At 44.8% G+C, this 14,820-nt stretch overlaps 1 pseudogene; it reads left to right on the top strand.

Annotated features, from left to right (window-relative positions):
* Positions 1–428: 428 nt before the first annotated feature.
* Positions 429–653, top strand: LOC117027658 (mitochondrial import receptor subunit TOM6 homolog; annotated as a pseudogene).
* The last annotated feature ends 14,167 nt before the right edge of the window (positions 654–14,820 follow it).

Genomic DNA, 14,820 nt, shown 5'->3' with positions numbered 1-14,820 from the left:
AACTTCAGAAAGAAAATGAAGACAGGCTACCAACTGGGGGAAGTTATTTTCAACATAGACCACTGACAGCCCAGTTGAAAACATGAGCTAATGACATGAACAGGCATTTCTCAGAAGTGAAACATGAAAGACCAATCAACATATGAAAAGATTGACCTCATTAATAATCAGCAAAATGCAAATTAAGACAACATGAGCTACAATTTTACACCATGTTGGCAAAAATGAAGAAGTCTGACACCACTGAGGGTTGGTAAAGATCTAGATCAACAGAAATATTTACACTCAGCTAATGGGAATGTAAATTAGTGCAAGCATTTTGAGAAACAAGATGATGTCATTTGTAAGTTTGAAAATTTGCACATCCTACTTGCCCAGCAATTCTTCCACAGAAATTCATAAACTTATGCATCAAGAAAGTGCTGCTAATGGCGTCCAGTGGGGTTGGCATGAACACTGGTGTCTCGGCAAACGAAGCTCCCTAAATTCCAGGCAACATGGGGGATTGGCTTCTGGGCATCTACCGCTTCACCACCAGTAGGAATTATTTCCAGAAGAACTTGATCCTCAATTTGGGACTTCTTATTGCAGGAGTTTGACTGGCCAAGAATTTGAGTGACATTTACCTAATGGCACCTCAGCCAGGGGTGTAGCCAAATAGACACATGGAACCTGTGCTGTACTTGAACCTTCCAAAAACAGCCTCCAATCTATGACAATCACAAGACTTGCCCTGATGGCAGCTGAAGTTTGATTCAGATGGGCACCTTCCCTCCCCTGCCTGATTTCCCTTACTTCACTGAATCCACTCAGAACTCCATTCTCTGGTCAGCAATCAGGTTTCAGTTAAAGTGTTGTCCTATGTTATGTAAAGTTCTGGACATAGTTCCTAAGTTTCTGCAGGGGGTGATCTTTACTCTTGTCTTGAGGAATAACCTAATGGTATTTTAACAATTATTTGAAATAAAGACTATATACAATGACAGCCAGAAGAAGAGGAAGAGGAAGAAGAGAAGGTGAGAGAAAAAGAAGGAGGTACGAGAAAGTCCCTAGTAGCAAAGAAAAAAAAAAAAGAAGAAGAGAGAGAGAGAGAGAGAGAGAGAAGAAAAGAAAAGAAAAGAAAAGAAAAGAAAAGAAAAGAAAAGAAAAGAAACTATCTCAGCATTCATTAATAAGACATAGGTAAAACTAATTTGGGAAAAGACATCCAAGACAGTGGAGTACATAAATGCTGTGCTTGTTTCATCCCATGAACACATCAAAATTACAAGTAAATTATATTATAGAACAATCAACCTGAAGAATCATCTGAAGTCTAGCTGAACAAAAGTTTTATCACTAAGGATACAAAGAAGCCACATTGAGACTGGTAGGAGGGGTGGAGATGCAAAACGGGCTGGCCCCAAACTTCCGTGTGGCCTTGTGTCAGATGAAAATTGGGAGGGATATCTCAGCCACAGAGGTTCCCCACAAAGAAGCAAGGAACCCCAGTCCCTCACCAGCTTCCCCAGCCCAGAGGAGCCCCCATAACATCTGGCTGTGAAAAACAGTGGGGATTCCGACCACCAGGGTGAGACGGAAGGCTGCAGGAAACCCAGACATCCTTTCAAAGGGCCCAAACAGGCACTTACCCTGGGCTCCGGTGGAGGGACCGTGACTCTGGGGGTGTTGGAGACATATAGTGTGAGACTGAGTTGTGTAAGTTCAGGGTGAGGACTGGAGGTACAGTGCCCACTTTCCCTGTGTGGGGCCCTCTTCTCATGCAGCCAGCAGGTGGGAGCCATCTTTCCTGTGTTAAGCCCGCCCCCACAGGCCAAATCTGAATTCTGATTGGCCTGGTGAGCTCCGCTGCTCCACCCTGCTGACTCACTTGAGACCCTGCCTCATCCAACTTGCATACTGCCCGAGGCTTTATCAGCAGCTGACCCTTAAGGGAGCTGGCAGAGAGCAGCAGGCCTTGGAGTGTCCTGGCTTTTTTGAAGCTACCCAAGACTCAGTACTGGTGGCAGCCATTTTCGGATCTCAGCGTGGCATCTCCCACGTGCCTCCAGGTCCAGCATTGGCAGCAACCAACCATGGATTACTTTGTATCCCCGGCCAGTCACAGGCAGTGGCTGACCTGGGCCTGCACTGGAACCCCTCCCAAGAGGCCCCAGAACAAAAAAAATAGTTGGAGGTTGCCTTCAGACCACAGCAGAGCACCATTCAATTAACCCCACAAGAGGCACACAAAAAGGTGGTCTCAATAAGCACCAGAGGCCATTGGGATGAATCCCACTCCATGGGGTAAGCCCCTCGTACAGCAGCCCATAAGCTATAGACATGGCCAAACTCCACAGTCAGCCTGAGGATCAATACTACTCCCTGACATGCCAACAGCAATCAAGGCTCAACTATAACAGGAGGGCACACACAACCCACACAAGGGACAATCCTAGAGCACCCAGCTCAGGTGACCAGTGAGACTGTACCACTGGGCCCCACAGGCAAGACTGGGAGACATAGCAGATCTACCTAATATATTGAAACAAACCTAGAGAGGCAGTCAAAATGAGAAAACAAAGAAATACATCCCAAATGAAAGAACAGGAGAAAACTCCAGAAAAATAACTAAACAAAATGGAGGCAAGCAAACTACCAGATACAAAGTTCAAAACAATAGCTATACGGATGTTCAAGGAACTTAATGAAAACTTCAACAAAGAGATAGCAAGCAGAAAAAAGGACATAGAAACCATAAAAAAGAACCAGTCAGAAGTGAAGAATACAGTAACTGAAATGAAGAATGCACTAGAAGGAATCATCAGCAGACTAGATGAAGCAGAGGATTGATCAGCAATTTGGCAGACAAGGTAGCATAAAACACCCAACTGGAACAGCAAAAAGAAAAAAGCATCCAAAAAAATGAAGATAGTTTAAGAGACCTCTGGGACAACATCAAGCCTAACAACATTTGCATCATAGGGGGCAAGAAGGAGAAGAGAGAAAGCAAGGGATTGAGAATCTATTTGAAGAAATAATGACTGAACACTTTTCTAACTTGGCAAAGGAAATAGACACACAAGCCCAAGAAGCACAGAGAGTCCCAAAAAAGATGAAACCCAAACAGGCCCACACCAAGACACATAACAATTAAAATGGCAAAGGTTAAAGACAAAGAGAATCCTAAAAGCAACAAGAGAAAGGCAATTAGTAACTTATAAGGGCGCTCCCATAAGATTGTCAGCTGATTTCTCAACAGAAACTTTGCAGGCCAGAGGGATTGGCAGGAAATATTAAAAGTGATGAAAAGCAAGGATCTACAACCAAGACAACGCTAGTCAGTAAGGCTATTATTTAAAATCAAAGGACAGATAAATAGCTTCCCAGACAGAAAATGTTAAAGGAGTTCTTCACATCAAACCAGTATTACAAAGAATGTTAGAGGAACATCAAGATGAAAAAAAAAAAAATCAAAAATATGAATAATAAAATGGCAACAGCTACATATCTATCAACAATTACCTTCAATGTAAATGGATTAAATGCTTTGATCAAAAACAGGGTGGCTGAATGAATAAGAAAACAGAACTCTTACATATGCTGCCTACAAGAGATACACTTCAGATTGAAAGACACACACAGACTGAAAGTAAAGGGATGTTAAAGTTATTTCATGAAAATGGAAATGGAAAAAAAAAACACTGGGGTACCAATACTTATACCAGACAAAATAGACTTTAAAACAAAGGCTATAACAAGAGCTAAAGAAGGACCCATTAATTCCACTTCTGGGTATTTATCTGAAGAAACCCAAACGATACTTTGAGGGGACGTGTGCATCCATCTGTTCATTGCAGCATTGTTTACAATGGCCAAGATGTGGAGGCAGCCTGGTGTGGATGGAAGAATGGATAAAGAATAGATGGTACATATATATAGGGTGTGATCAAAAAATACAGTGAATGTTTAAATAAAAAAAATTATTACAGTAAAAGACACATTGCCATTAATCCCCCTCAAAACACTCCCCCTTGCTTCAAACACACTTATCCCATCATTCTTGCCACTTTTTGAAGCAGTTCTGGAATTCTTCTTTTGTGTCTTTACGAGCATTTAAGAAACGATGTGCATAGAAAACGGCCTGAGAAATGGGCAAACAGTTTCATCCTCCATCATGACAACACTCCGTGTCACACACATCGCTTCTGATATATGTCAATTTCTGTCAAATAAAAACATTACGGTGTGTCCTCATCTACCTTATTCACCTGATCTGGCACCATGTGACTTCTGGCTCTTCCCCAAAGTCAAAATGACCATGAAAGGTAAACGTTTTGAATGGATTCAGGACATCAAGGCAACGCAACTAAAGACACTCAGGAAAGAGGACTTCCAGAACTGCTTCAGAAAATGGCAAGAAAGAGGGGATAAGTGTGTTTGAAATGAGGGGGAGTGTTTTGAGAGGGATTAACGGCAATGTGTCTTTTACTGTAATAATTTTTCTTTTAATTTAAACATTCACCATATTTTTTTATCACACTTCATACAATGGAATATTGCTCAGCCATGAAAGGGAATAGGTCCTTGCCATCTGCGGCGGCACGGATGGACCTGGAGGGTATTGTGCTGAGTGGAGCATGTCAGACAGAGAAAGACAGACGCAATGTGATTTCACTTATATGTGGAATCTAAAGAACAAAATAAACAAACAAAACAGAAATACACTCATAGATACAAAGAACATTTTGATGGTTGCCAGATGGGAAGGGTGTCGAGGGGGATGGGTGAAAAACGGGAAGGGAATAAGAAGTACAAATTGGTTGTTGCACAGTAGTCATGGGGATATAGGGTGTAGCCTAAGGAACATAGTCAATCATATTGTAATAACGATGTATGGTGTCAGATGGGCACTAGATTTGTTGGGGAGATAGATGGGAAGGGGCAGAGTGAAAAAGGTGGAGGGATTAAGAAGTACAAATTGGTCAAATATATGGCGATGGAAGGAGAACTGACTCTGGGTGGTGAACACACAGTGGGATTTATAGATGATGTGATACAGAACTGTACACCTGAAATCTATGTAATTTTACTAACACCAATAAATTTTTTTAAAAAATTGAGAAAATATAGGAATTGACTAATAAAACACAATTTAAACATAAAAAAAGAAGAAGTACAAATTGGTAGTTACAAAATAGTCATGGGGCTATAAAGTAAAGCATAGGGAATATAGTCAATGATATGGTAAGAACAATGTATAGTGCCAGGGGGGTACTAGACTAGTCAGGGGGATCACTTCTTAAATTATATAAATGTCTAACCATATGCTGTACACCTGAAATTAATATAAAATAATACTGTCAACTGTAACTGAAAAATTAAAGGGGGGGGGAGGTGAAGGGCAATAAGAGGTCCAAATGTCCAGGTATGAAACAAATAAGTCATGGGGATGTAAAGTACAGCACAGGGAATATAGTCAATAATATTGTGATAGCGTGATATGGTGTCAGATGGTTGCTGGACTTATGGTGATCACTTCTTTGGGTATATAAATCTTGAATAACTACTGTGTACACCTGAAACTAATATAATACTGTATGCTAACTATATTTTTAATAAAAATATTTTTTAAACTAATTTTTGGTATAGCTACACAAGGAATGGTACAAAAATAAAAATGAATCAGCTTCAATCATCCATAGCAACATAGTCAAAATATAATGTTGAAAGAAAGAAAATCAAGTTGTAGAAGACTGCATTCAATATGATAGCATTTTATTAAAACTAAAAAAAAAAGAAACCAACAAGCAAACCAAGCAATATATTGCTTACAGAAACATATTCATGTGATAACTATATTTTTAAACAGAAAGAAAATAATAAATATAAAACTCAAATAGTTGTTACCTCTGAGGGCTGAGGAGACGGGGAGGTAGGATTTACAAGTGGATGAAAAGATACAGGTGGTGTTCTAGATCTGTGCATTCCAATATGGTAACCATTAGCCACGTTTGACTATTTTGATTTATGTTTAAATTAATTAAAATTAAATCAGATTTAAAATTCAGTCCCTCAAGCACACTAGCCAAATTACAAGTGCTAAATAGCCACATGTGGCCAGTGGCTACTCTACCAGACAGCACAGATTTATAGGCCATTTCCACTATCACAAAAAGTTCTATTGGACCGTTCTCTAGACCACAGCTTGGCAAACTTCTTTATAAACAGCCAGGGGGTAAACTTTTGGTCTTTGCAGAATGCAAGGTCTCTGTCACAACTACTCCACTCTGTTGTTGTACCTCACAAGCAGCCACAGAAAATATGTAAATGAATAGATTCGACTTTGTTCCAATAAATCCTTATTTACCAAACAGGGAGGGGGCTGGGTTTAGCCTACAAGCCGTGGTTTGTTCCAGACCTTGAGTTGGGAGATTGTTGGACAGATGATCATTTTATTATCATGCTTCATCATTTCAAGCATTCTTACCTATCAAATAGTACATCATACATTTTTAATTATATATCTAGGTACAATTGATGAAATCTAAATAAGATCTGTAGATTAGATATTATTTTAACAATGTTGATTTCCTGATTTTTATCATTGTACTATGGTCATGCAAGAAAAGGTTCTTGTTTTTAGACAATGCACAACGGAACTACTTAGAGATAATGGAGACTCATCTGTGCAACTTACTCTCGGATGGTTCAGAAAAAAATTTTATGTAACGTATGTATTTGTACACACATGCGTGCACATATGAGTTTGCTAGGGCTACCATAACAAATTACCACAGACTGGGTGACTTAAACAACAGAAATTTATTTTCTCACAGTTCTGGAGGCTCAAAGTCTAAGATCAAGGTGTTGGCAGGGTTTTTTCCTGAGGCCTCTCTCCTTGGCTTGCAGATGACCACCTTGTCCCTGGGTCCTCATATGGTCTTTTCACTGTATGAGTGCATCCCTTTTTCATAAGGACACCAGTCATATTGGATTAGAGTCCTAGATTAATGGCTACTTATTAACTTAATCACCTCTTTAAAGACCTTATCTCTAAATACAATCACATTCTGCTGGGAGTTGTGATATGAACTTGTGGGGGACACAATTCAGTCCATAATAGATGATAGATAGATAGATGATAGATAGATAGATAGATAGATAGATAGATAGATAGATAGATAGATAGATAGATATGATATATACATACATACATATATACATACACAACAATAGATAGAAAACAAATTTGGTAAAATGTTAAGGATTTGGGTGCAGGGTAGACAGAAGTTTTCTGAACTATTCTTGCAACTTTTCTACAAACCAGAAATGATCTCAAAATTAAGAGCTTAAAAACACATACATATATAGTTACGTACACTTACAATAAGGTTAAGAATTACAATTACAATACCACAATGACACGTGTTATTCTTCAATAAAAGTTTGCTTTTTAAAATCCATTAAGTCAAAAGGAATAGGAGGTTGATATTGGCAAATCCAGCATGCCTGCTGAGTAAGGAGAAGATTGAGAAGAATCTGGCCAGAAAGTTGTGGGTAATCTGGAAAGAGATGTTCCTATGGAATGATGGGGTGGAAACCATATTAAATCGGGCAGTGGAAATAGTAAATGTTGACAACTCTTTATAGTAATTTGGCTGTAAGTGGCAGGAAAAAGATAGGGTAGTACCAAAAAGGAAATTATGTTGAAGAAATGAAAGAATTGGATCGTGGTGAAATGTGCTTACAGAGGCATGAAGCAGGAAAAGCCGAGACACCGCCTGCTATGGACGTACCAAGTGGTTATGCGTTCAGAATCTGGAGTCAAGCTGCCGGGGTTCAGAACCAGATCCTGGCTCTGCCACTTGCCAGCTCTCTCGGTTTTCCCACCTTTGGTATAGGGTGATGGTTCTAACAGACCCTACCCCATACAGCACCCATAAAGATGAAATAAATTAATGAATGCAAAGTGCTTAAAGCCGTGCATAGCACCCAGAAAGTACTCAGGAGAGGAAGTTATGATAGTTGCCATTACTACAAAAGTGGCGGGGAGATGATGGTGAAGATTGCTCAGGAAATGGGAGGTGATGGCAAGGTCTGCTCGTCTGTTGTGACAATGGTATTGGTGGCTAAAGTGGAGAAGCCCCTGGAGATGACTGGTCAAGGAACTGGACAACCAGGGTGTGGGTGACTTATCTATCCATGGAGCTGATGAGTCCCTCTGGTTGGTAGCAGGGTGGTAGTGGAGAGGAAGTCCATGAGACAGGCACCCAAGTCAAGAGAAGGAGGCCAAGGGATTGGACGCCAGTTGAAGAAAGTGACAGGGAAATAGAGGGTGACAGCTTCACTGGCAATTCAAATGAGGACCCAGGAGCCATGTCTGGATACACCTCTGGCATCAAAAGGAACTTGGGAGGAGCTGCCTCCAATCATAAGGGCTGCTGGAAAGTGGTTGGTTTCCTTAGGGATGGGAGGCAATCAGGTGTTGTGAAGAGCTTGAGGGTATGAAGTTTACTTGTCAAAGACCATGACAACCTGGCTTTCTATTCACACACTATCCTCAGACCCAAGCGCAGGGCCTGGTGGGTAGTAGGTGCTCAGAAATATTGGCTGATTGATGTGTGGGTGGGTGGATGGGTGAGTGTATGGGTGGCAGGTGGATGAATGAATGAGTGGGTGTGATGGATAGATAGATGGGTAGATGGAGAGATGAGTGAGTGGACAGATGGATGAGTGGATAGAGGGTGGAGTGATACGAGGAACGGAAAGAAGAGTGAGAAAGTAGGCTATGGGGGTGGGTGAATACATAAATGATTTTAATAAACTGGACATTCCACAAAACATAGGACAGCCTGGGAGGTCAGAGAGGTGACAGGGATAATATATCAGGCCTTGCCCCAGAAGTCTAGACCACTCATGAAAACAGCTATAACCACAAGGAGGGTGCAAAAGCCACCATCCCTCTGTTTCCTGGAGCCCCTCAACCTGAAGGCTTATCTGTGTGCAGAAGCCCCCTGGGTCTAGACTGGAGGGGCAGAGGACATGGGACCAAGGGAGTACCGGCTACCTCTGGGACCCCCTTTTCCCTCTCAGGATCCAGGCCGGGCACCCCAGGAAGCAGGGGAGAATGCAGACCCCAGTCATCACCGAAGTTATGGACCTGACTTCAACTCTCTCTTGCCTTAAACAGGTCCTCTGACTTCTCTTGGCCACTCTTGCTGGCAAGAGTTTCAGGAAAACTGCCCTGTCTTCTCCCTTCCACCTGCCATCCCAGTGCTGCGGGGACATGAACCAGCTGACTGGATCTAGCTCCCTCACTGAAGGAAGACCATGATCAAGGCAGAAGGTGGCCTGGCCTGGGGACCTGTTTTATCAGCTGCCCACACCCCATCTGCCAGCCACAGGGTTACAGGGGGAGAGGCTTCCTCCAAGCCAAGATAAGCATCTGAGCTTTATCTCACCTCAGACTCTGATCCCACCACCACCACCACCACTGCCAGGACCATTCCCCCACCCCAACCACACCACGGCAGGCCAGGCCCGGAGAGCAGAGATAAGTCCTCCTGGCTAGCCAACCACAAGCGGGGGAGTGGGGAGAGGTCTTCCCTTTTGCCCACCCAAAGCTAGAACTCTGCTTCCTTCCCTAGAGGTAGGCCCCAAGAGAGCATCTGGGCAGCCATCCCAGCCTCTTGGCCGCTTGGGGCCTGCTTTTCCCCCGCAAGCATTCAGCATCGATTACGTCCTAATTGATTCCTCTCTCATTTGGGGGCACCAATCAAAGGCAGAAAATCCTGCCAGTTTGAGCACTAGGGAAGCAGGAGAATGCAGTGCTGACTGCCAATAGTTGGAAGACACTCCTCCAGCCCTCTTGGCTGGTAACCTGATGGCCACTAGAGACCCCTCAGGCCTGAAGACCCAAATCCAACATTCAAATTGTTCAGGACCCATTCATAGATACCTCCTCCTTGCCAGGCCCCAAGCTGGGGACTGGGGCCACAGATCCAGTCTCTGCCTTCACAGAGTACCTGGGGGCCCAGACAAGCAGCACCTAACCAACCCTCGAAAATCCAAGGAGGCTTCACAGAGGAGGTGACATTCAGCTGGGTTTTAAAGGATGAAAGAGATTTCTTCAGACACAGAAATAAGGAGAAGGGCATTCCAAGCAGAGGGAACAGTGTGGGAAAGGCTGGGGCCATGGAAAAAGAGCACATGCTCAGATGGTAATAGTAAATGGAATGGCTGGGGTGTCAGGCCTGTGCAGGGGAAAAGAAGGTTGGGAAAAGGAGTAGGAAGAGATGAGGCTCCAGCATCGAGGAGGATTAGGAGCCGGTTTTGAAGGGCCTCACAGGCATGAGAAAGACTTAGAACTTTATCCAATGGGTAGAGAGGAGCCAATGGAGGGTTTTCAGTTGGACGGTGACATGCTAGGACTTTTATTTTGGAAGCAGCCCTCCAGCTGAGGACAGCAAAATCAGTATCCAAGGAACAAAGTCAGGGAGACCAGGAGGAGGATGCTGTCATTGTCCTAAAGAGCACCGATGGTGGTCTGACTCCTGCAATGGCAGTGAGGTGGGAGAGGAAAAGCAGAACCCACAGGGAGGGGTGAGAGGTCGATGTGGGACAGAGAGGGCAGCGAGGAGTCCGGGCCAAGTCCAGGTTTCTGGATGCCGTTCACCAGGACAGAAAAGCAGGTTTTCAGGACAAAACATGGAAGAGCTCAGTTGAGAATGTGTTTACATTGGGGTATCTGTGGAATATCAATGGAGAGATGAGGATCTGAGAAGTAGGACTGTGAGATGCTGTGTCAATGTCATCTCTGAGTGTAGAACACAGGCCTGACCCTACCCCACCCTACCATTCCCAGGCTTCTGCATCCTCGTCCTCCCTTTTTTATAGCCTCCATACACACTCTTCCCATCCCAGCCTCCATGCCTTTGCTCTTGCTGTTCCCCTGCCCAGAATACCCATCCCTCCTCTGTACAAATCCCACCCATGCCTCAAGTTCCAGCTGGAGTCCCACCTCAACTCAGGGGCTGTAGTAAAGATCCAGGGCCAGAGGTGAGTAAGGTATGAAAGAGAGGTGGTGAATGTGGCAGCAAGTGCAGAGATCTGATTTAGAGCCCAGCGCTGCGGCGAGCTGGCTGTGTGACATGGGATAGGTCACTTTCTCTCTCTGAGCCTCAGTTTCCTACCCTTTCAGAGGAGACTAAGGAAAGGCCCTTGGCCCCAAGGAGCTCAGTCTAAACAGGGCCATGAGGAAAAACACGACCAGTGACTTTAGAGGTGTATCAAATGCCTTGAATATGCACATGAGGGAAAAGTTTATGGAGAAAGATTTAGTGGTGCTTTCTCTGAGCTTAGAAGAATGGATGAAATTTCAATGAGTAGAGATGGAGGCAGAGGAGGGCACTCCAAGCAGAAAGAATGACCTGAGCAAAGGCCGGGAGGTAGAAAGTTCAGGGTGTGTTCAAGGAAGAATGAGTGACCAGATTCTGGTTTCTAAGTCAACAGCTCAGGCGCTTTTTGTAAGCAGTGAGCCCAAGCCCAGCAGCCTCCAGTAAACACCTGTTTGCACAATCGAGGTCACACACAGGGACATGTTTGCACAATGACCTGTTTGCACAATCTCAGCCGACTGCTGTATTCCAGCCAAACCAGCCCCTGGTGGATGAGCACAGCCTCCACTTCCGGACATTCACCCCTGCTGGCCTTCCCGGCCCAGTCGTACCAGGGCCCTTCTGGAACCGGCAACCCCTAGACTCATCCAGCAGGCCCACACGTCATAGGCAATAACAGAAACAGAAACAATCCAACCCTTAGCAGGGCTGCCGAGAATGGGGTTCCCTCCCCAGGGCTCCCTGACTGGGGTTTCCAGCCCACAGAGGACACTGTCCAATAGAGGAAGGGGTGGGGGCAGGAGAGCTGGAGGAGGAAGTGTCCACAAAGCAGACACTGAGTATGCGTGGAGGGGATGACTCCACATCTGTCTCATGCTTTTCACCTCACCAAAGTAAACAATTTATTGAGCATTTACTATGTGCCTGGCTCTGTTCCACAAGGCTCACATGCATTATTTCACCGATTTCTCTCAAGAACCTCATGAGGCAGATACTATTACCCTCATCTGAAAAATGATGAAACTGAGGCTCAGAGAGGTTAAACAACTTGCCCAAGGTCACACAGCTAGTAAGAGGCAAACCCAAGCAGTGTGACTCCTCACTGCTGCTCTGAACCTCTCTACACTCTAATGCCTCGCCTCTATGGAAAGTTCTTCCTTAAATCTAACTTTCATTTCAGCTGCTACAGCTCCATTTCCTGGTGCAGGTCCTCGGTGGAGAACAGCACACAGATGAGATTAGTAAAATCTTGTTCTGACATATTCAACTATGCAGGGGAGAAAAAAAAGAAAGGAATTTTGTTGACAATTACTGCATGCTGGTGAACGTGCGAGGCTGCATACCTCCCGTAGCTCATTTAATCCTCACAGAACTCCTGGAAGGAGTTATTATCTGTATGGCAGATAAGAGAACGGAGGCTTGGAGAGGGTAAACAACTTCTCCAAGTTTCTGAGCCCAGTAGATATGCACCTGAGAATCCTCTGTGGGGCCTGCACTGTGCTGAGGCTGGGGGCAGAGATGAAATCGTGGTTCTGCCCTCAGGGAGTTCACAGTCTAATGGAGGAGGCAGACAGCCAACAGCCCACTGCACTATGACGGGATTACGGAGGAGGAAGGGCACCTGACGGCTGGGAGAGATGCTCAGGCAGGATTCAGCCAGAAGGAGGTGACAGGATCAGCAAGAGCAAACAGAGGTGTTCCAGAGCCTGAGGCAGGCAGGGAAACACAAGCAAATTCTGCTCGATCAGAGCAGGAAGTGGTGCGTCTGGAAAAGTGGAGGCAAATAAGGCAGGAGAAGGAGGTGGGCCAAATGGTGGGGTATCTTGATTGTCCAGTTAAGGGGTTAGGAGGGGACGAAGGAACTCTGAAGAAAGGGGACCAGCATGCTCAGACGTGGGGAGGCAGGGAAGCTGACAGAGTAGAGGCAGACAGCCCAGAGCAGGAGCCCAGCAGGCAGGCACATCCAGGTGAGGGATGGGGAAACCTGACAAAGGCAGGGAAAGGAGATGGATTTCAGCGTGGTAGACAAGACAGAGCTCCACAAAGGCAGAAACTAAAGCTGCTTTTGCACACCATCGTACACCTGCACCTGCTCTGGGGCCATGTTTTCTGAACGATGAACAGAAGGCCCATTCTCCTTCGTTCTGAACTGATTGAATGTGGGAGTGCGGAGAAGAGGGTGTGAGGCATGACTCCTGGGGCCTTGGTTGGGTGACTTGGGGGAGTGGGGATGGTGCTGTAATTTACCAAGATGAGGCATGTGGGGTTTGCAGACAGGTTTGGTGAAGTGGAGGAAGATCCATTCGGTCGGTCAGTCATTCCACAATTATGTACTGGATGCTCACTATATGACAGGCAGTGTTGTAGACACTGCAGATAACATTTTAAACAAAACAGACTAACACCCTTGCCCTTATGGAGCTTCCATTCCATTAGGAATTGAGGTGGGGGCAGCCAATGTCAGAAGATGAAAAGAGATGTGGGGGAAAAGAAAGCTAAGGCGTGGGAGTGTTGAAATTATTTTAAAGGGTGGTCAGAGAAGGCCTTGATAAGAAGGTGACACTTGAGCAAAGGCCTGAAGAAGGTGAGGGAGTGATCTATGACATTATTAGGCTGAGGGGGAGGGAGGGAGAACTCAGGCGGAAGAAACAGTAAGTGTAAAGGCCCTGAGGCAGGAGAAAGTCTAACAAGTTCAAGAAACAACAAGGAAAACCGAATAGCTGGAGCAGAACAGCAAGAGGGAGAATAATAGGAGAGGAATGAGGGAGGAATAAGGGGCCCCAGGTTGAATAGGAACTTGCAGATCATTGAAAGGGCTTTGACTTTTACTCTGAGTGAGACAGGAGCCCTTGGGGTTTGGGCAGAGGATGACAGGAACTGACTTCTGTTTGATCAGTCTCACACTGGCTGCTGAAGGAACACTAGACAGGTGGGGGGACAAGAATGAATGGAAGTAGGAGACCAGGGAGGGGGCCATTGTAATGATCCAGGTTTAAGTGATACTTACATTTTCCAACTTTGTATCATGAAAATAACCAGACGTAGAGCCAACTTGAACTTTACAATGAATATCTGTCTACCCAGGATGCTGATTATATTTTGAAAGACGAGTCCATGGGATTTGCTGAGCCTGGGGGGCCTATGGAACATCTCGGGAAAGTTGCCGCAGACAAGTGGGTATCTTGATCCAGACCCAGAACTGCAGCCCAGTTCTGCCCCATCACACCAGACTCCGAAGCCCATTTTTTCTAAAAGGATCATATATTATGGACATTCGGCTAGCCAGTTGGTACCTAACATTTATTGAGTCATAAATCCAATAAACTATGAGCAGTCTGAAACTTCTTCAGAAAAATGCACAGAAAAGTATAAAGGATTGCAGGAGAATCATGGATATAGACAATGAAAGACATAAAATGTAGTCTATGTCACTCAATCAAAAAACTGTTCAGTGTAGCAGCATCCCTGTGAGTAAACGTTGCTGTTGTCTTGTGAGCACCTGAACACCCTCAGCCTCACAGGTCATCCCCCTGTGGTCCCAGAGTCCCCATTTCTCCATCTGCCTGGCCTACGTGCAATGGTGGAGAAGACCACCACTGTGAAGACGGGTGCAGTGAGGAAGGTACCGTGCTACCAATACCCTGTAGCCTGGAGGCTGCCCCTTGAATATTGTGAGGATCAGGGCCCCAGGAAAAAGGCTTAGAGCTGAGGGAATCTTCGA

The sequence above is a fragment of the Rhinolophus ferrumequinum genome, chromosome 9 (genome assembly GCF_004115265.2).
Source record: "Rhinolophus ferrumequinum isolate MPI-CBG mRhiFer1 chromosome 9, mRhiFer1_v1.p, whole genome shotgun sequence".
Classification (NCBI taxonomy): Eukaryota; Metazoa; Chordata; class Mammalia; order Chiroptera; family Rhinolophidae; genus Rhinolophus; species Rhinolophus ferrumequinum.
Note: the sequence above shows the minus strand (reverse complement) of the source record. Positions and strands in the feature narration are given on the sequence as shown.